The sequence below is a fragment of the Passer domesticus genome, chromosome 6 (assembly GCF_036417665.1).
Source record: "Passer domesticus isolate bPasDom1 chromosome 6, bPasDom1.hap1, whole genome shotgun sequence".
NCBI classification, from domain to species: Eukaryota; Metazoa; Chordata; class Aves; order Passeriformes; family Passeridae; genus Passer; species Passer domesticus.
In genome coordinates this window covers 52,437,408-52,458,763 of record NC_087479.1, presented here as the reverse complement: position 1 = coordinate 52,458,763, position 21,356 = coordinate 52,437,408, and the positions used below count along the sequence as shown (strand labels likewise).

General features: G+C 37.9%; 1 long non-coding RNA gene across 24 annotated transcripts in view; it reads right to left on the bottom strand.

The window, feature by feature from the left end:
* Positions 1-20,617, bottom strand: part of LOC135303561 (uncharacterized) — a 30,983-nt gene extending 10,366 nt beyond the window's left edge. For 14 of the 24 annotated variants that reach the window (XR_010365032.1, XR_010365033.1, XR_010365031.1 and 11 more), the window contains exons 1-3: positions 20,242-20,617; positions 4,084-4,197; positions 1,227-1,721 (exon numbers count right to left, since the gene is read on the bottom strand). This is a non-coding gene — a long non-coding RNA (uncharacterized LOC135303561). The remainder of the gene's footprint in view (positions 1-1,226; positions 1,722-4,083; positions 4,198-20,241) is intronic. The other 10 variants (XR_010365030.1, XR_010365038.1, XR_010365042.1 and 7 more) reach the window with 4 other exon arrangements.
* Between the last annotated feature and the right edge of the window lie 739 nt (positions 20,618-21,356).

Below are 21,356 nucleotides of genomic sequence, written 5' to 3'. Positions count from 1 at the left end.
TGGAAAGGCTTTGTGCAACAACTACTACTAAAAAAAAAAACAACTAACCAAACAAAAAAACAAAGACAGAACTATTTCCCCCAAACCCCCAGATATTTTTCTTAGGTCCAGGGAATGCAAACAAACCCAGAGATTTTGAGATCTCTTCTGCATGTTGGCAACACTGCAGGTATTTGATAATCCTCAGTTTAGTCATCAAGAAGAGCCCTCAGGCAAACTTCACAGAGCTTCAGTGCTATTTTTAAAAAGCAGAGTAGTCCTGAAACAGGAAACTGCTCTGTACTAGTTGCCAAGAGTGTTATTAAGGATGGAGGAGTTAAGTCCTAGAAATGTAATGAGAAGGATTATTGCAACGTGAAGCCACCCTCATGAAACAGATTATATCTGGAAAAGAATTCAAGTCCCATTAGAAACCAATGGAAGCGAGTTTCAAAGTGTTGGGAAAATAATTTTCTTTCAAATTACTTAGCTAATTTAAATGTATTAAACCATTAAATTAACAAAACACATTTTTAAGTTACAGTGCCTTCTTTAAAGAAACTTTTAAATCTCACTGGATTCAAACATGGTCTAAAGGTTAATTACTTTTAATTGTCACATTAAAAAACAAACCTTTATCTTAAAGGTTTTTTTAATGTGTTAGGCCCCATCCTCCCAGTCCATTTCCTTCATTATCACACCAAGGCTATGTGGTTGAATGAAAAATGAGCTACCACCCACTAACAATTAAGTGCTCAATGTCCTGTAAAACCAGCATGGAGAAAACAGGACTGAGAACAACTCTGATGGCAGAAAAAGAAGAGACAATTAAATTCACATGTATAAAAGTATCAGAAAATATCCAGATTTGGAGTTTATTCTGTTAAATATAACTAGCATCTTACCAACTATTTATTTTTTTAAATAAGTATTTCAGGTGACACTATGTGAAAACTGATCATTTGAATGTTTATGCTCACATGCACAACCATTAAAGCAGCATGAGGATCACCCATGGAAATCCAGATAAAAATAAGAGTTTAGCATAACCTTTTTTTCTACTAATGCACACTGTAAACCAGCAGGAGACAGGGAACTTTCAATAACTTTTTCCAATTGCTCAATACGGGTTCTCTTGCAAAGGTAAATTAAGTGATCCCAGCAGTGTCATTCCTGCCAGTGGCACCATAAATCACAGCACCAAAGTTAATGAATCTCACCAGTTCCAGGAAGGTTTCCTCACTCACCTGACTGTGCTCTCACTCTTCCAATATCATTAAATTCCACATGGGATTAGCTAATCAGCTCCGTGCAGAGTTCTGCTTGTGCCCATAGCCCTTCTGAGGTTATCTGGGACAAAGGAGGTTGTTTGTGTCACAAGGAGTTCTTGGGTGCCTGCAGTCACTCTGGCCCAAGCACTTCTGCAGTTTCTAACTACAGCTTTTCTAACCACACCTTTGGCAACATCTGAAAATGCAGGAAAGTGATCCAAGCCAGCTGTTCTACCTGTGTTAGCATGAGTTGATTTAGGAATTTCTATACAGGAATCAGAATTACCTGAATCAGACCATCGTTTACAGTTCAGCCTTGCTCTGATTCAACATGAGTTTCAAAGCTAAAACTCCAGCAGAAAATAGGCTTAGAACACCTCAAGACTCTCATTTGAGTTAATAGTCCAGTCATGGTTCACTTTATTTCCTGTTTGCTGGACTTGATCTGCAGCCTGAGCACCAGCACAGTTGCTTAATTAATAAAGTAGCAAGGAAAACACAAATATTGTTAAATTGTAACTAGAAAAATGAGCTTGTAATGCTATTGTCAGAAGGCAAGCTTGGTTTATGTCCCTTGGTTCAGTGCACTAGGAAGACTTAGGCTGGCTCAATTGTACTTCTTACAGCATTAGCAATAATCCAGCCAGCACCACTCTGCACAAGAACATCCACAAAACCTTCCTGACAGCGAGTTTCTCTTGGAGCTCATTGCAAACCTGTTGGGGTATTTAACATTCCTGTCCATACAAAACCCAGGGCCCTTCAACAACTTCAAGGTCCAACTTTTTTAAGTGTTTGATTATTGTTGTTCACAATTCCAATTTTCCAGGTTCCTTAGGTCAAGTGTGAGCTTTGCTTGGTGAGAGGGAGGTTGCTGCACATCCTCCTCCCCATGTGTGGGAGCTCTTACAAATCCTATTAAGTTATGTCCATTGCAAAAATATCCTGATGCAGGAAGCCAGGTTCATAATCCAGATAAAATGATCATTGGAGAAAAAGTCCCCACCAAACCCAGTGAAATAATCCATGCAATGACACTGGATTTACCCCTCAGCATGACAAACGTTCCTCTCTGTAACCAGATTTACAGATTAGCACCACAGAAATTTCAAAATGTTCCTGCTGCCCATCAGGACATAATACATCCAGTATTATTTTACACACAATCAGTTTGGGTCATGTGAAAAGCTCTGCTACAACATCTGATTGACAAACATCATGCACTACATGGATTTTCTTTTGGAAAGCTGGTATTAAAAATGCTTGCAAAATTTTCAGCAAGAAAAAGTTTCAGCAGAAAATATTTTGGGGGCAAGGGGTGAAACACAGGAAAAATCCAGAGATTTTTTTTTCCATACTTTTAATGCAGCTCCTCTCAAGAAAGGCCTTCCTTGTGTTTGAGGAGAAATTTTGCTCCTGTATACATGTGAGGGTACAGATTGTGGCTTCTTCTCTGGTTAAAAATGTCTCTCCAACCCTCTGCATCAAGCTTTGACCCACGCTCACTCCTGCCTCCTGTGTTGATGAAATTGTGTGGGAAGTCACTTCACAAAGCAGACAACTGAAATATTTGAGTTAAAGGTAGGAAAAGAACAGCTCAATGCACAAAAGAGGGGCTCAGTGGATAAATAATCTTCTCAGAATGTAAGAGAAATGCCAAACAGGATTTACATCCAAACATTCCCTTTCATTGTGCATCATATATCAAGCAGTGATTGATTTTTTTTTTCCTCCTCCAGGAAATCTCCAGTTTTATAGGCTTTTTTTTGTTAAAAACTGGAGATAAACTCAGCAAAGGGTTAGGAGGGGATAGTGCCCATGGGAAAACTGCTGCCTGAGAAACAGTGTAACAATAGGGAAATAAATATTTCTCTAAAAGGTCATGAGACAGGAATGCAAATTTTCACCTGTGCCTAACTAGCAAAAAAACAAAAAACCAAAACCCAAAAAACCACCCCCAAACAAACAAATAAAAAAAAAACACCAAAAAACCCCACCCCAACCCAAACAAACAAACCAAACAAACACAAAAAAAAAGCAAAACAAAACAAAACCAAACCTAACCAAAACCCACAAAAAAAAAAAAAAATAAAAAAAGGTCATATCTAAGTTGCTTTGATAACTTGTTTGGATCCTTCTGCCATGAAGACAGGGTGGATGGTGTAGACTTTTGACTCATTTGCTTAGGAACAGTGGCCATTTCTTTTTATGCACTGAGTCATCTAGAATAAAATAAGCCACACAAATCAAGACTATCATTCCCTGGAATTCTTTGAGAATAATGTTGTAAGAACATCAACAAGAGATCTGCAAAAAGAAAGGATCAATCTCTTTTTGAGCTGGGGGAAAAGAAAAGTGACTAGAAATGTCAAAAGTTGACAGCTTTGCCAAAAAGGAACCTAAATCTTCTGAACTGATGTCAGTTGGTATTTCTGCATTTCTAAAAGAGCAAACACCAAAACCTCTGAAGTTACATCTCAATTCCACAAAACTGCTTTGATTGTTTAAATGTCAAAAGCTACAGAGAAAAGCTGAGAAACTTCCTGCAGAACATATGATGCAAAGCAACAACATAAATGACACATGAAAGGAACAAACGTGTTCCTTATGGAGAAAACAATGGAAATACAACATGGACAGAAAACTGAGCAAACTGATTTTACAATGTTTGATTCAGTAGCAATGCTTCAGCCTTTTCTTATTAATTCCACACTTATTGCAGGCCTAAGGAAAAAAAAAAATCCCCATCTTCAGAAAGAAAATAATGTTGGTAGAGTAGGGTCATTTTTTGCTCTTTCATCCATTTCAAACCAGAGAAGCTCTTTCCTCTTACCTTCTTTCCACTGTCAGCTTCCCCACAGCAGGAAATTATTCGTAGCCTGACAATTATTTTCCTGATGACAACTTAAGAAAATCCTCAGGACTCCAAATAAGACACTGAACGTACCTTCAGAGGTGAAATAATGAAGTAAAAAGAAGTCAGTTCTGCATTTAGGGCATTTCTGAGACAGAAATTGTAACCCTGAATTGTAGCAAACAAATGTTGGTTAAAAGGAGTGGGATAAAAATCCCCAAAACCCTGCTCCCATTGAATAACCCAATAAAAGAGATTGGGTCTAAATGTATGCATGCAAAGGCAATAAAAATGAATAAAAATGCAAACTTTAAATACAAGAACAAATAAAAGATGACATCTCTGGTCAATAACAATCCCTAAATGCCAAGACAGCCTCGGGGGAGTCAAGGTAAGCTGGGGCAGTGACAGACTGGTTGTGAAGTCCTTAACATGGAACAGACTCCAGCCAGTGTACCTCGTACACTAAAATAATGGATGAAAACACATAATCGTGCTGTAGATACCATTTTAAAGCAAAATGTCCTATCCTTCCATCTCTTCAGGCACCTAAAAGCAGAACTAGGAGTCTGATTAATTAGTTTTTCATTATTTTTGCTGCTTGCCCTCCTTTAAGTGTCTACAGGCTTACATTGTTTAGCAGTAAGATATTCCTGGGCTCTTACCTATATTTAATATCACAGTTAGTTGCAATAAAACAGAAATATATTGCTTTGTGTTGCTGTATTTCCTGTTTCAGTTGAAAAAAACCAAGATTGATTCCTGTGAATTGTACCAGATTTGCCAAGCATGGAGGGGGAATTTCTCCATTTCCTCACACAATTACCACCTGCCCATTTAACCCATGAGCCTTACTCCTGGCCCAGGGAGAAGATTTCTAAGCTGACACCTATTCCCAGTTTAATTTTAATAGTTTAACCTGTGAAGTCATTAAAAATGCCAGTCAGAGTAGTGCTAGTCAGAACAGGATTACATGTGCCATAAATAAATTCAGTGCCTGCATTCCCTCACTGTGGTGTCAAACACTCCCACTCCTTGTGTCTTGCCGTTCCACATTTCCTAGAGCTTCCATGAGCAGCACCATGAACATCTCTCCCCACCTACAATTCAGGAAATTACCTGATGCTTCAGGGACCACTGCAGCTGCCTCCTTTCTCTGCTCTGGTAGAAAGAGCACAGGGGTGGGGAGAAACACTCAGCTGCTTTTCTGCATAGGAATATTTTCTTCTGAGCTCAACTAAACCATTTCTCCTAGACTGGTCTGTTTCACTCTTAAAATCATCCCCACCATGAACTGGGACACTATTTGGGATCGATACTTCCTAGTCTGGCTCTTAGCAACAAACTCTTGTACTAGCAGAGGTTCATGGTGCTCCTGATCTGTTTGGATCCCTACCTGTGGAATTCACATCTAAAATGCCACTTCTTATCAATTTCCTTATGAATTGTTGCATGATTCATATTTACCAAGTTCTGCCTTTCAATAGGAAAATCATGATGACTGATATTATGAGCTAAGCACACAACTGAACCAATTAATTCACATTTCAGTGCCTAACACAAACATATGTTCAGGATAAGATTGAATATCCACGGTTTTAAAAATTAGCCAATTATTTACAGACACAGAGAAAAGGGGTTAGGTCTACTATTACATATATTAAATATCTGATGAAAGAAACCTGAGGGGGTAGTTTTCCCACATGTACATGAAAGCCTAAATATTCAAAGCGTCTCTTCTCACCTGTAAATGCCTGCTTGACCAGACTGTGTTAGGTTCTCATTTGTGGTGAGTGACCCAAATGCATGGCCTAAGCATAACTCTCAAGTCTTAAACTGTGAAGAATAGAATTATTTCAAGACAAACATTTTATTTTGTACTTTAAAATTTAGCAGAAGTTGGGGAGTTAAAAGAATGTAAATGGTCTGCTTTTTATGATGTAGCTTTCTTTGAAAAATAATAGATACAAGAAAGGAAATTAATTTTTTTTTAAAGTACCTTGTACTTTTACCTCTAAACTGGAAAACTCCTTTTAGCAGAAGACCAGGCTGGAAAAAACTGCTGCAATAATTACCTACAGTCTCCCAAAAATGAATCAGACTGTAAGGTATGAAGTATAATTTTGGTTCTTAAATACTAAGATAATACTATCAAATACGTTAATGATAATTATTGTCAACATTTTCAATGGAAATGTCAAAGAAAACCAGAATATAAATATTAAAAGTATATTTTTTCTAATAGGAACAAAGTCTGAATAGGAGTAACAAAGAAGCTGTATGTGATGACCCTGCATGAACAGTCATCTCTCCTTTAGCAGACACTGAAAAGAAATCAGCCTTGTCAGTGCCTGAAAGACCAAGGAAAGGCTACCAAGGGCAAGCTGCAATAATTTAGGCCTGCTTTTGTGTGCTCAGTAACTCACAGATGAGGCTGGAATAAAAACACACTGATTTGGCATTTTGAAAAACTAAGGTAAAACAGGTTGGGACACTTAACCTCTTTCTTTAGGCTTGCATCAGCTCTGTGGGAACAAATCAGAACTTCCAAATTCATCCACAGGGCTTTCCTTCCAGCCCACATAAGTGTTTCTGTGACATGGATACAGGGAGGAGAGGGAGGGTCCTACATCCATATAAATTTGATCCCCCCCGCTCTGACTTTGAATCAAAGTCATGGGACATTTAAGTATCAAAGACCTGAACTTCACGACTCATCTTAGAGGAACATTAATTTCCAATTGTTTGTGACCAATATATTCTGACATTCTGGGTGTCAAACTAAAGAGCCAAATTTCTGAGCTGTGTCACTGAAATGTAATTACAGAGGGGCAGTTTGGTGCTGTTCTGTGCAACCCTGAAGAGAAGTGCAAAATAAAACACCCCAGAATGAGGAGCATCCTGTGACAACTTAATGAAACACAGACAACCAAAACCTGTGTGTGAGATATTTTAAATTGCTGCTTCTGTTGGAGCATTACAGAAAATCAATTAATAAGCAGTTTAGCTCATTGGCATAACCCAAAATGACTTTTGAGAGGGTATTTACTAGGGTCAAGTCTCTCTTGTGTACTGAATTTACATAAGAAAGTGATGGAAAGGAATGCAGTCTTGTCCACTCCATGCCAGCCACTTCTGTATTTGGCTGTAGAAAAGCTACAATTGCAAACAAAAAAACCCCAAACAAATAGCAACAACAAAAACCAAACACAAACTAAAAAACCCAATCCACCCCCCACCCCCCAAAAAAACCCCAAAACAACAACAACAACAAAAATTTAAACCCCAAAACCCACAAACCCTCCCCACAAAAATACCCCATAGCTGCAAGAAAAGAAACTAAATAAGGAAAGGTTAGATACCAAATGTTATAAAAAAGGAAATTAATTGTGGAGTATCAGGTCTCCCAAGCACAGGGGAATTATTTGAAATAGACTCATGAATACTTTCTCTTAATACCTGAGAATTTTATCCAAGTGCATCTCTACGCTGTTAAGTTTCACAAACTCATCACCCCTTCAGAAATATGCTAGAGTCACACAAATAAAAACTAACTCATCATTACCATCTTTAGCACTTTCTCTCCTTAAAAAATACACTTAGACCCATGAGGTTAAATAAACATCTTTAAAAAACCCAAACAAACCAACAGGTTTCAGGTTGATGCAGACAACCCCTTGGTGTTCAGCTCCCACAGACCCAAGCTAAGAGTGACATCCAGTGGAAATAGAGTCTACATCCTCTTGGGGGCTGTAACTCACATTAAGCCATACCACATCTGTGTTATGAATATTCAGAAAGAGATGTCTGTCTTGTATTATACACGTCACTGGGAAGGCAAAGGTGTGCAAGAATTAAAAGTAATATAGGATTTCTACAGAGATGAAAGCTGTGCCACATCTTGATTCATTTGGTCAAAGAGACAAAATTCTTAATCAGTGGTTCACCAGAACAAATTATCTGCCTTAGAGTTCACTGTTAAACTCTTTAACAGGGAGATTTTGCAAAAAATAATAATTAAAAAACCAAACAAAAAACCCCCCAACAACAACAAAAAAATCAAAACCAAACAAAAAAAACCCCAAACAAACAAACAAAAACCCAAAAAAACCCCCACATGCTTCTGATGCTACATTTGCACAGGTATTTGTTGTAATTGATAATTAAGCTGTCTTTGGTAATATTCTATCCAACTTCCTAATGGCATTTAGGAGGTAAAGAAAGATACTGATGGAAGCTGCTCTGTCAAACGGAGCTGAACTGGGAACAAGCTGAGTAAAGGCTGACAAACTGATTTTTTTTTCTCTTTTTTTTTTTTAAAGCAAGATGGAAAAAAATCCCTTGTATGTGAAAAAGCCTGTTCCCCAATCCATCTCTTTGGATATACACCCTTCCGGATTGAGGGAAAAGCCCAAGGAGTCACATTTCACAGAGTCACAGAAACTTTCCTCTGTGGGAGGTGTGTTGAAGCAAAGGGAGATGTGCTCCATGTCACCAGCAGCCTTTTCCCCACTTTCTTGCACACACAGGAAGGGAGATCAGCCACTCATGATGCTGCTCTCCCCCACCTTCTCAGGTGCTCCCAGCAGCTCCAACTGACCCTCACTCATTATTCCCTGAGCAGACTGGGAGGAAAACTTCCCAGTACTCTGGCTCCATTTGCACAGTTTCTCATGTTGCTTCATGTTGGATTCCACACATCTTGAAAGGATTGGGGCAAAACAGGGCTTTTGCTTCCCATCACATGCCTGCAGCTAATGGCTCTTACCATACCAGGTCTCACCTCTGCAAACTCATACTGAAATCAGAGTCTCACAGAAATCTGGTTGGTGCTGGAGAGTTTCCCTGGCCCTGTCAATAAAGGGCTCCATTGACAACAGGCACTGATAGAAAACAAAATAGGCAAATAACCACGTGGTGATTGTATGAATTTCTGTCATCCTGAAAAAATGTTCACTTCTGATCTCAGTTGCAAAGTAAATCCATACCAACTATACCTAGACAAGGTTTTGTACCTAGGCATCTTGAAATCCACAATCAGGAGCTCTTATTCAGCTGCTCATTACCTCTATCTTGCATATAATATTGCCTCTGCAAGAAAAAATGGTAGTATTCTACCCCAAGCTTTCATAATAACCACTTTGCAGGGTATGGCAGAAATATTCTTCCATTGGGGCATTCATCTTTACAATATTCCAAAGCACATCTTCAAGTACTTTCCCAATATATTCCCTGGCTTCCAAATCACATAAGCATTAATAAAGAAAAGATAACATTCATATCTCTAGCATTCTGCAGTAGATTGCATATATAAAAAGATTCTGAAGTAATTAATGTTGAGTATTTTTCTAAATTCTTAGACAATTTAAGCAAAGACACTTTAGTTTAAGGAAGGCACCTTTCCAGTGCTTAGCTTTCTGTTCACAGAGTTTAGTTAGGGCTTAGTGTACTGGCAATCTCTTTATTCAATTCAATTATCTTTTAATAACAGTAAATTCTCTTTTTCTAACAATAATTATGTATAGTTTTTATAACAATAATTATGTATAGTACCAGGTACTGTAGCATAAGAGTGTGAATGATGTTCATTATTCAGACTAAATCACTCTTTCCATCAGTAAATAGTAAAATTATTTTAATTCAAAGTGTCCTTAAGAGCTTCACTCGTAGGAGTAAAGCAAGCCTAGCAGATGATCATTGGCACTATCTAAGAGCAGGATTTCTCTCCCTAAAATTAGGTTCTGTAGCCAAAAAGGACCAGCCTGTCAAAGACACAACAGATGAGGTGCTCATCTACAGAGGCAGAACCTCCTGTCCAATCAAGATGTGCACTTTGTGTAATATTAGGAATTCCTAAATGGGCAACCAGCTGTGGGAGGACATGTCATAACCAAGCAATACTGTAAAATACAGGAGACAGAGTAAAAACAGAGCTCTGAAATCTTTATTTGCCTATAACAAATAGGTCTTCTAAATAATTCATTGTAGATGGAGCTGGTTAAACCACAAATATGATTAGAAGTGTGAAATATAGAAAGATCTTTCAGAGATAGAAACAGTGGCTATAATAATTAAGAATGATCATAAATTTCAGAACATTTTGATGGGAAAGATGGAAGAGAACTTGGATAAAAATAGGAAGGCATGCTCTGATGCACTAGGTACACTCCAAGTTGAATTTTTCTCAGTAGAGGGGAGAAAAGCAATTCTTGATTACTGAATACTTTGAAAGCAAATTGTCACCTTTTTCCCATCCATTTATACCTCAGTCCTTCAGCTAGAGCTGCATGAAGAGGCATTTACTGTCTTTGTACTACACTTTAATTTTGGTAGGAGACTTCAGTGGAAAATATACCAACTTTAATATCTAGTACAGTTCAAGAAATATTCTAAGGATAGAAGTATAATCTGCTTTTTGGTAGCATTTGTCAAAAGCCTGCTGTTGTCTCACTATAATTGAAAGCAGCCTGGAAAGTGAAAAAACAGGCCCACTTCTAAAAGAAAAAATAGTTACAGAAAAGCAAAAAGGGATCATGGGCTCAGTACTGAACATGGAGCACAAGTTAAGGTGCAGCCCTGGTCATTTTTGTGTGGCTACCTAAGCAGCTACAGCATGGCAAGTACAGCTTGAGAATCATAATAACATATTGAAAACAAAGGGCAGTTCTTTCATTGCTTTAAAGCAACATAAATCCCTTTAAATCAATGAAGAGCTGCAAAGGCTGCAGCAGCTGAAATGCAAATTTGACATATTTAAACTGGCTGTTATGTGTCACCATAACTACACCGGGAAAAATCCCACAAACAGGGTGCTGATGGCACCCCAACAGCTACAAGTCACAGCAGATTAAACAATGACCCAAACAATGAGCCCAGGACTGACTGAATCAACAGCCATCCTAACAAATCAGCTGTGAGTCAAACTGAGGAACAGAGCAACAAGAAATTAGGAATTACTTACATCACAGGCAGAATAATAGAGCAAGGACTAGAGTCTCCTGACTAAACAGACCAAGCAGGAATGAAAAAGGCTTAGGGATGTTTCTGGTCCTCAAATATCTTTGAGCAGAAGAATTAAAAGGCTCCCTCAGGTCCAAAGTCTGCAATGGGCAAAAGGAGGAAAGGTCACTGTTGGCTGCACCAAACCTCATCAGCCTGGGCTGAGCTTGTAGGTACCCAGTTTGTCAGTGAAAGCTGACAGAGTTGAAAGAGTAACTATGGGACAGAGGGCAGCAAGTTAGAAATAAAGAAAGGGGGTTGTAACCAGACTGAAAGAATTTGATTTTAAAAGGTGACAGGAATTTAATTTCACTTAGCAAAGTGCTTCACCTGGGGACAAACCAAAAGAAGGAACTATATCAACTGCACTGCAAAGTTGGTGAAAAGAACAAATGAGGCTCCCTGAAGCCATTTTCATGAAGTTATGAGCATACACTGACAATATAAAAAGGAAAAATGGGTACAAAGATTCTTTTCCCACAGAGAAAAACAGTCACTAAATACTATTTTGTAACTGTCAAGACAGGTTTATGTTATTGCTAAAAGAATTTCTGGGAAGTACAATCTGTGCATCCTTACTCATACCTCTGAAGCTTTGAGGGTCAAGCAATCACTGAGGTCAGAGCTCCAGGTTTTCACAGAACCTCATGTAGACGTAAGTCTGAACAGGGATCCTATAACTACTCACCACAAAAACAAGAAGGAGAACTTTTAAAGTATCCACCCATTCTCCCAATTATTATCTCTGTGTCAAGGAATGTGGCCTGAAACACTGTGAATAGCACTATGCAGAAATCCGTTGTGTTTTACATGTCAAAACATCTTCAGAGGGAATGCAAGTCAGACTTGCTTTTTTACAGCAAGAATTCCACTGGAAATGTAATTAAATATAGAAGAAGCAAGATAAATCTGCCACTGGCACCAGGCAAAACTCAAAAACCATCACAAAAATAACAACAGAATATAAAAGAGGACATGAGTCTCCTAACAATGGAACAGTCTTTAAATGGACTGGGGAATATATTCAATTTGCTGTAAATTATAGCCCTGAGAGAACACTGCACATTAAGTAACAACACTGAGTGGCTGCTATAAGAGGCATAAATTGTCCAGAAGTGCCCTGTCCTACAGCACTGCCAATCAAAGTCAGTGTCTCTGAGGCTCTCTGGAAAATACCATTAGAGGAACACTCCCTGCAGATTGCTTGTGCTGAACCAAAAGCAAAGTCACTCAAATAGCAGCAGCAGCCTTGATCTGCTGCATTAGCCTTACTATTAACAGCACAGCTTAATGAATGCTAGGAAGACCATAAGGGTGTCACAAAGTTTTGGGACATAGGGGTAGGTTTTTTTGTTTGTGGCATTTGGTGGTTTTTTTTTTTCTTTTTCCTTTTTTTTTGTGCTGGTGGTGATGACTTTTCTTTGTTCAGCTTTTTAAGCTTTTTTTTTGTTGAATTCTCTTTGTTTCCTTTTTTTTTTTCTTTTTTAAAATATACGTTGCTGGGGTTTTTTATATATGTATTGCAGCAGCATCTAAAAGCATCATTAGAACTTAGATCCCTGTTAGACTAGCAAAGCAAAACATTCCAATAGAAACAGTTCCCTGCAGAGTTGATTTAAAAGGGGGCTGGGAAGCAGCTCCTGTGAAAAATGTCATAAAAGCAGTTAAAATAGTCATAATTCATCTTCAGAATATTTCAGATCTTCATTTAAAAGTTGCAGATTTCACTTTTGGACAAGACTTCTTCAGCAAAACATTCTAAATATGCAGAAGATATTTGTTTTTAAACAAGAAGTTCTATACTTATTCACTACTCAAAAATATGTACTCTCATTAGACACAAGATAAAATTAGAGAACGGAACAAACTCTATGAGGCAGACAAAAATTGCTAACATAACTACTGAAGGTACTTAATCTTTTGAGGCATCTGTATTTTAATATTTGCCGTGTTGCAGCCTAGGTTTCCCTCAAACTGCTGGGCTGTCAAAGACCAGCTATTTCTAACCTAAAACCCAGCTCCTCTTAGAGCAAACTGACTAACCACATATAATAATCATTTGTACAACAGGATAAAACACATGAGCAGAACATAAGCTGAACATCTAATCATGATCCAAAACTTTATTTGGACATGAAGATTATAGAGAAAGCAACCAAAGGTCTAAATGTCAATTGCTCTATTCTTACCAGCTTTTGAGAAATCTACATGGTAAGGAATTGAAATATTCTGTATGGTATTTTACCACTGAAATGTCCTAAATTTTTTAGAAGAAAGTTCGTACTGCAATCAAAAGTTTTGTGATTCAAAAAATCCAAGGCCAAAAGCTCCAAAGACTTAACAGTCTGCACAATTTTATCTTCTGACTGTATTAACATAGTGCTCTGCACACATAATAGAACAAAACCAATTAATACTGAAGAATATTGACAGATTTAATTCCTTATAGTCAGTCTATTAACTCAGCCATTATCCCCAGTGAGAATATACACTATGTTGTATAAGAAAATGGCAAAAATGTATTCCATTAATCTGCAAGTGGGAATAGTTCTCTTATCTCAGGGAGAATTTAAACCATTTTAATTTATTCCTAATTGTGCCAGAGGCCAGCTGCACAAAAACTGCTGCACAAATACAAGTGCCAGCTGACCATTGATATCAATTCTTTACAAACCTTCCATCAGGGTCTCGAGTGCACCAACAGCCCCAAAATTACTTGGGAGCGGCAGCCCCAGGAGCACTGCCCGAGAGCCCAGGGACTGCACAGGCGACAGCAAGGGACTGTCCTGCCTGGCCCTGGTCCCTCGTGGCTCCTGGACCATCCTCCCTCATGGGACAGCCCACACCTCTCTGCTGCCAGGCTCTCCAGAACATAACTTATCTCCTCAGGAAGGGTAAAGGCAGGGGAGCACTACCCACCCATCTGTATGATCCCAGTGGCCAAGGTGTGAGTTAAAAACCATTAACAGGATTCCATCTTTCACAGCTACAGCACTTTCCTTCCTTTACAATAAAAAATGTTCACTCCAATTAACTCACCAGTTCATCTCACCCCCTACTTTAAAACACTAAAGACAACAAGTTGGAAATAACTGGAATAAATTCAGAGGGTGCAGCCAGTGCCAAGGCCTGCCAGAGGCCAGCCAGCCACTGCTCAGGGATGGAACTGCTGCCCACTGCAGCAGGGAGGGGGCTTCAGCTAAAGAGCACCACAGCACCAATTAAATAAGAGCAAAACATATGGGAAAGAAGTTGATGCTTCAATGATTCCGTGACAAATTATAAGAATAAACCCCCAAATTATTAGTTGAATTTGGCCCAAGAGTCAGGTAGAATGCTCTTTATTTCACAACAAGGACTTCCAGCATTTTCTTCAGACTGAAGCTCTTAGAAATGTTTATATATCACTGTGCTAGTCTGTGAACATGCCAGTGAAAATATTTCATTTTACAGACCCATTCACATGTAACTCTAGAGGACAAAGCTAAGTAGGCAGAATTGAAATGTTTTAATAAACAAAATTAGGAGACAAATGAGAAAAAATTCAGTAAAGGATTAAACTCATCCTTAAAAAAGGAAGGTGAGATTAAAGCACTAGCAGTATATTGCAGTCTTATTTCTATCTCCTTTCTTACTTCATTCAATACTTAAACCACTTTGTAACATTTGTTTAACAGCATCTTATTGCTGTGTAAATTACCACCAAACTGTGTTCCTGAATTAAAGCATTTGGTTTGGTTTTTTTTAAATTATCCCCAAGCATATTCAGAATGCTGTAAAGTGACACGTGGAATGTGTCTCTAAAAATGTTTGTTCCACTGGCATTGTACTCTCCCAGTCATTTGACTACCATAAAGGTTTCAAAAGGTTTCTACAAGTCAATTATTAAATTCAGAAGGTTAAATTACAAAGTACAATTAAAATATTATTTGGTTTTCTGCTCGTTATTTTACTTTTAAAAACCCCAAAATCAAGCCAATAAAAGCAGAAAGCAGCTACAGTTTGGGATGCCTTTACTGTTGCAGACATTGCAGAACAAATGCTGCTCTACAGGATAGTGATGATGGAATGTTAAGGGTTGGAAGGGACCTGCTGGACCATTTAGTCCCAGCCCCTCTGCCATGGGCAGGGACACCTGCCTGGTGACAATGAGAAACAGGGAGCTTAAGACATTGTCTTTCATTCCAGCACAGAACGCTGGAACTTGGTAATTAGTGTTTGAATAAGGACTTTATCTTTCAATTAATTTTTTCCCTCCCATTTCATCACTGAGGAAATAATTTGGTGTTCTCTGATGTGGCCACAATGGAAATGAAAAAGTGACAGAAATATAACTTTTTTGCAGAGTTAAGGAGGGAGAGGAAAGAACAGGCTATCAGAAAGGAAGCCTGCTTTTGGAAACCCATATCTGCTTTAATGGAAAGTTCTTTCACCAGACAGCAAGTAATTTTATTTATTTTTGTTGCTTTGTCTGCAAGTTTCTTCCATTTCCAATTTCCCCTTTCAGATGCAATTTTAAAAAAGTCCAATATTCAACAGACAGCAAACTAATTGCTCGATAACAACCTTTTAAATTCCCAGATTAATGGCTTTAAGTGGAATTTTAATGAGTTATTCTGAGTATAACTAATTATTTGCTATTTATACACATAGGAATGAACAGAGTATTTTTGATTAAATGAAACTTTACCAAAAGTGTTATTCCAAGCTGCATGCTTTGCACAGAACTATACCATAGGAGAAGCATACATATGAATACATTCACATAAACTTGTGCTCTGGCTTGATAAGCCTGTCCAGTGGCATGGTTTGAAACAGGGGATCCATATTCAAGTTCATGCCCTGCATGCCCCCAGGTAATGCAGGACAAAATGCTCTGAATCAAGAAGAACAGAGGTTTATATCTAGACCTCTCACATTTTGTGCTAGTGCTCTGTGCATGCTACACATATTGGTGATAGTCACACACATAATTCCCAAAATCAAAAGCTGAAATTCTGACTTGGACAAACCAATTTCAGGAGAATGACCAAAACATTTCATACTATTCTGGCATAAAAGAGGGAAACGTCTCGAAACATCAGGAATCCCTTAAAAATAGGTGTAGAAAGCATTGATTTGCACTACACTTTGAATTAGATTTGCATTACACTTGCATAGTGCTTTACTGTGAAAACCAAAAATTGTCTTCTGCAGGAAGGAGGTAAGGAAGCCAGACTCCTAATTTATTTATCCTCTTTGTCAATTGAAAAGGTGAAGACAGGTTTGTTTTGCTTTTGACGTAGTTTTTGTTTTTTAAAATACAGGCAATGTTTCTTTTGCAGCTCTTAATTCCAATATATGCAACTCCTAGGGTACGAAGATTGAGGGAAGAGAATACTACCTATAAAATTTACAGAGAGGAGAAGGAGAAGAGAGTGTTCTAAGTTGTCTTACAAGCCTGGGATGGAGTTGAACAATAGTTAATGTCTTGAAATATTGGCTTCCTTCACAAGTCCATAAAACCAATGCTGATATGTGCTATGACATGGCATAAACTTGGGCATAACTACTTGTACACTTGAGTTTATGCTTGAGTATTTATACATCTTCTAGACTGCACTGTGAAATGAACTTCATCCATCTCCATTTCAACTGCTCTCAAACTACATTTCAAAAGGTTTTAAATAGGTTGCACAAAACTGCCTTTAACTGTGAGCATGTCACTCAGATATAGTGGAGCTTCAGGGTACAAAACCAAAACGCAGATAATCACTGAGTTCTTCTCACTCAGTCTTAATTTGAATTAATTCACTCTTATTTTGCTTTTGTCAAAAAAGTATATCTCATGTTACATGATATCTGCCACCTGAGATGTTCATATACAAACACAAAAAGATCTGACATTTACTTAAGATATCTATAAGAAAGTGGCTTTTTTCCCCTTTGTTTCCCACAAAATAAAGGTACTTACATGCCAAAAAAAAGCCACATTAAAGAAAATTAGTAAAAAGCAAAGTTACTCCTTTATCCAAAAGATGGAAATAACAAATTAAAAATACATTTTTTAGGAGTGGATTATCTTACAGGTTTTCAGGAAGTAGATAGCAACTTCAGGAATCCAGGGCCAGCAAAACACAGTATCTCCAACTGAAAGAGCATTCAGCTTTACCTTTCTGCCAGACATCAACTTTCTTGTCTTTTCAAACAACAAAGAAGCCAGAAATGGCATTCAGCCACTGTCCTTCACATCCTCACCTCTTCAAATCACTCTGTTGTAATTATTTATCAAAATATTTTGGGGGCAGGAGGGGGACATTTAACCATATTGAGATAAAAAGTGAGATATCTTGAGGCAGATATCTACCATGATGTCTCACTGGTGTCTAATGCTCTGTTAAATCCATTGGCTAAATTCCCTAATAAATCAGTGTATTGGGTCTGACCAAGGTAAAGTAGCTTTTATGTGCTAGTCTTTTCTTTATTGTAAAGCCTCTCTCCACAACAGAAAAACATCATTAAACCAAAAGGAAATCATTCCCTCAAGACTGGGAAACTGAGGACACCAAAAGAGTTTCCATGAGTTAGTACAATGGCAGAGCAGAACCCAAATATTGTAAGGTCATGGAGCAGATACTCCTGGACACTATGCTGAGGCACCTGGGAAATAAGGAGGTGACTGCTGACAGTCAACATGGCCACAGCAAAGGCAAGAAAGCTAAAAAAAAATAATTTCTCATACCTTTAGGTAGCTAACAGGAAAACAAAGCAATTCTAAGAGTCAACTTAAATAGATTCTTTATGATAAAAGTCAGCAGAACTCCTCGAAGTAGCAATATGTGCTATTACACTGCTGTGTCATACTTGTCAGGTGTCAAAGATAATTTTACTCTCAAAAGTTCACTGGACAAATGTATATACAGATTTTTTTTTTCTTAAAATAATTAGAAGGATGTAAAGCAATATTACCTTTGCCTGACAAGTTAATGATCTGCACTTCTCACACATCCAGACAGGCTAAAGAAAATTGAAACTAGCAGAGGACTTGAAATACCCATGACCATAATTTTAGGGTTTTGTTTCCAAATAAATATAGAAATCAAAGCTTTGAGGAGTTTGGCACAGAGTAATGCATTTGTCATTTAAGCACACCATAATCCTCTTGTGAGTGATGTTGTGTGACACACAGCAACATGGCATGTCTAAATGATAAACCACCAGCTCTTCACTGAGCTAGCTCACAGTTATTGGCACCTTGGTATGCTGCAATCATTTCATATTTCCAGGAGAAAAGGAAGCAGAAAATTGGTGTGGCAGAAATAGAGACTATGTCCATGTGCATTACGTGCTTCCAGGAAGAAAAGGAAATGTCAGCTGACCATTGGGAGTACAACCAAACTCTGCTGTTTCACCCTCATCTCTGATGGGGCCCAATGGGATTCATCCCAGGGTACTGCAAGGGCTGGCTGATGTTATTGCAGCACCTCTCTCATTATTTTTGAAAAGCCCTCAGAGCTTCCAGCTGACTGAAAAGTGGCAAAAGTTCAAGAAAGATGAGAAGGAAGACCCTGGGAATTACAGGCTTGTCAGTCTCACTTCAGTGCCTGGTAAAATTAGGGAGAAGGTTATTCTGTCAATCTTGGGATCTTACTCATCAGATTCCAGTATCTCATAATTGGGATGCAGCCCATGTTTGATCAGTAAGTTTGGAGAACATGCTCAATAAAAAAATGTAAAGAAATCTGCTCCTGATTCTTCCTGATTATCAAAGGTTTCTTCCTAATTATCAATGTTCACAGCTGTGCACAGTCACTCAGAAATTACCATACTCTAATGCCATTAACCTCAAACTCTACCTACTGTAGACAATTTCAGTTTATAAAATACAACCTTTGAATAGGTTTGTCCCTCAATTACATTAAATAAAAAAATGTTTTCTACAATCATAATACAAGGAAAGCATATTTTAAACCAAACTTCCCATGGCATAGAGCTGGTGAGCAGAGGAGGACACAGCTAGCCTAAAACCTAGGATAGCCTAGGTCCTCAATCACATGTGACCTACATTTTCATTATAAATGACATATCCTGATATCCCTAGGTTTCAGCTGGGCTGATTATAACGTTGAAACATTCAGAGTGTATTTTTTTATTTGGAAGTAGAAAGGCAAAATGCAATCTAAGAAAAAAAAGTTACTATTTTTCATAGAAGAGCCTAGCAACCACCTATGAAATATAAAGCTCAACCTTGATTTCTCCTCAGAATGAGGGAGCTCCAATCCATGTCTTCCATTTTCCCAAAGAATGCATTAAGAAGCAAGCTGGAAACTATTCTACCACATTCAGCAGAAGCTGCATTATTGCAAGGAAAATAATTCAACGTTTCTTGGACCCAGTAGAAGGATCACATTTGACAGAGCAACACAGCATCCCATGAATGATTCTTACATTTGTTATTGGTGATGGAAATTTTACTGGAAGCCAAAACAAAAACTCAAAGGATTCTTCATCTCAGACAGATGGTCTATTGAGTGGAATATAGAAATAGCACTCATTTTCTTGATGGCATAAATACAATTACATATGCCTTAAAACCTACTATCCAAGTATTTACTCAAAAGAATAACAAATCCATTAGTTTCTAGTGCTCAATTTGTCAAAATTGAGAATGTTTTAATCATATTGTGGAACTTTCAGCTACAAAAACAAGCCAAAAATGGACTCCACATGCCAACAAAAAGCACTTGCAAGCATTTTCAGAACTGCAACTTAGACATGTGACTTTGACAAAAATTATGCCTTTAAACACTTGATCTTTTGGGAGTATCAATAAAATTCAGGCTTTTACTCTAAAATACTGAAAATATAAAAGCAGAAGACAGCACTAAAAAGGCAAAAAGCACAAAATTCAAAATGTTTCAATATGCTACATTCTTCCACCATAATTTTCTGACAGTGGGTTGGTGCTTTTAAGGGATTAAAGGTCAAATAAGGCCTGCAATGTTTAGCAGAAGCAAAGTCAGGATGCCAGGAACCACATTACATTTCTATTTCTGCCTCCTCTAGTCTTACTTTCAATACACAATGTTACAAGGAAACAAGCATGGCATTTTTTTCATGTTTTTACCCATTAAACACAATCCTCCAGTGCAAACTTACCAGATAGAAAGATGGTACCAAACTGAGATCCTCATGTAGATGCTGAAATGTCTCATTTCTCCCTCCCCAGTACAGCTCCAGGTATGAAATCATTCCACAGAATTTGTTATCTCCTGGATAATGGTATTTCTCTGCCTTAATGGTAGAAAGTATTTTAAGGCAAATTTATGGGAACATACAAATTAACCTCACAACTGACAACAGCACTACATGAAGTGGACACTGATCTGTTTTCTCTACCCCTCACAGCTGGCAGCTCCAACAAATTAAAATCCTGTCTGTGAAACACCTAGCAGAGAATTCTACTCCTTGCAAAAATAGCAGCACTTGACATGAGACCATGAGCAGACCTCCTAGAGAGGTAATGTGACAGGAAGTTAATTTAAAAACTCCCCGAATTACATGTTCTCACCTCAGGTAATTAGATAATTGCCTGAATAGTAAACATGTCCAAGAGAGTAATCAAACAATTGGAGTAACAAGGAGACAAATACTGTCACTGTTAAATGGAAAGTTCATTTAAAATCAGCTGCTCTATCAGCAAAACCTGTTTTGAAATGGTGTGTTGATACTATTAAGTGAAAGATAAATATTTGGCATTAAACATGCTCTAATTGTTCATACTGCATAATAACATTCTTAATAAATAACTGAATAAACCTGAGTCAAGCTCAGTCTGGTGCCTCTGAGAAACTAGAGCCTCATTACCAATATCATTATCTAAAACTAATTAGTAGCTGGTGATTGTAGCCTGCTGGCACTAGGAAGCTGATTAACATTCCTCAGAAACAAACAGGGCTGGGTTGGGGGAGGAGAGGGATATTTCCCGTTTGCTTCAGACTCAAAGAACAGAAATGGAATTAAATATTTAATACCTGTGAACATTACAGCTCAGTTTCTTTCATTAATCTGTATAATGAGCTGGTATTTGATGTGCTTGGGGCATTTTCATTGCTTGATAAATGTTGAGTTTGGAATTTTTTGCCTGGTTGGATGACAGAAATAGAAATCTTAAAGTGCAATTAAATATTTTATTACCATTGTTTAATTAAATAAATACTGGATTAACTTGTCAAAGCAGATTTAACTGGCATGCTAGAACAGCATTTTCTTTT